The sequence below is a fragment of the Asparagus officinalis genome, chromosome 3 (genome assembly GCF_001876935.1).
Source record: "Asparagus officinalis chromosome 3, Aspof.V1, whole genome shotgun sequence".
NCBI lineage: Eukaryota > Viridiplantae > Streptophyta > Magnoliopsida > Asparagales > Asparagaceae > Asparagus > Asparagus officinalis.
The window spans coordinates 7,921,586-7,922,555 of record NC_033796.1 but is presented as its reverse complement, the minus strand read 5'-3'; positions in this window follow the sequence as shown (position 1 = coordinate 7,922,555).

The following is a 970-nucleotide window of genomic DNA, read 5'->3' as shown; positions in this document are numbered from 1 at the left end:
CTTCGGTGGTGGTGGTGAAGAGGGGGAGGATCAGTCGTTGTGCCGAGGGGGAGTTGGAATATGTGAGGTGGAAGAGGATTAGGAGGAGGGTGAGGAGGGTGGTGTAGACGAGGACGAGGGAGAGTTTGAGGAGGTATGAGCGCGGGTTGCGGGTGGTCATGGTGAGATCCGTGGCCTTTGATTGGTACACGAGAGGTTTATGCAGTACTATGTATATATCATCCAATATGATTGAAGTTGAAGAGAAGAGCACCGAAGGTCAACTGCATGGTTGAGAGGTTTTCATTTGCCGGTTTAATTCTGGTTTTATTATAAAAAATAAAATAAAATAAAATTAAAAAAATAAAAAATAGTAAAAAAAAAGTTTAAGAGTAGAGTTTGCTGGGGGAAGAGTAAATTTCACAAAATCTCAGAGAAGTTTGGATCATTATGAGATAACCCCGGACACTTTTTGAGATAACCCGTAAAAAAGTTCGGTGATTATCTGAAAAATAGATTCAGAAAAATGCTAAAGGTTTAGAGATAAAGTGATGTGTTCCCGAATTTTTTGAGGATTTTCTTGAAATAGGCCAAAATTCTTGTGGGCTTTGTGATAAAAAGGGTGCCTTATGGAGTGACAAAGTACGGGAAAAAAAACAGAGGATGATAAATATCGGGACAGAATAGGATCACAACTATCACACATGAAAATCTCGATGCATATGATACTAGTGTTTATTAGTACAACTACTAGCACTTTATTGATATAATTGTTATTATACCGGTAGGCAATGCTTTGATAGATCGGTGATTGCACAGATGTCATCATCATATTCTATAAAGGATCTTTCATAGTGTTTTCCCCCCTCAGTTTGACTTGGGCATGAGAGAAGGCAGAGAATTATGGAGGTAGCTTTCTTATAGGGTTAAGTCAACGGTGTGCCGAATTTGGAGGTGAAGCTTTTGATCCTTCCACATGATATTTTGTATT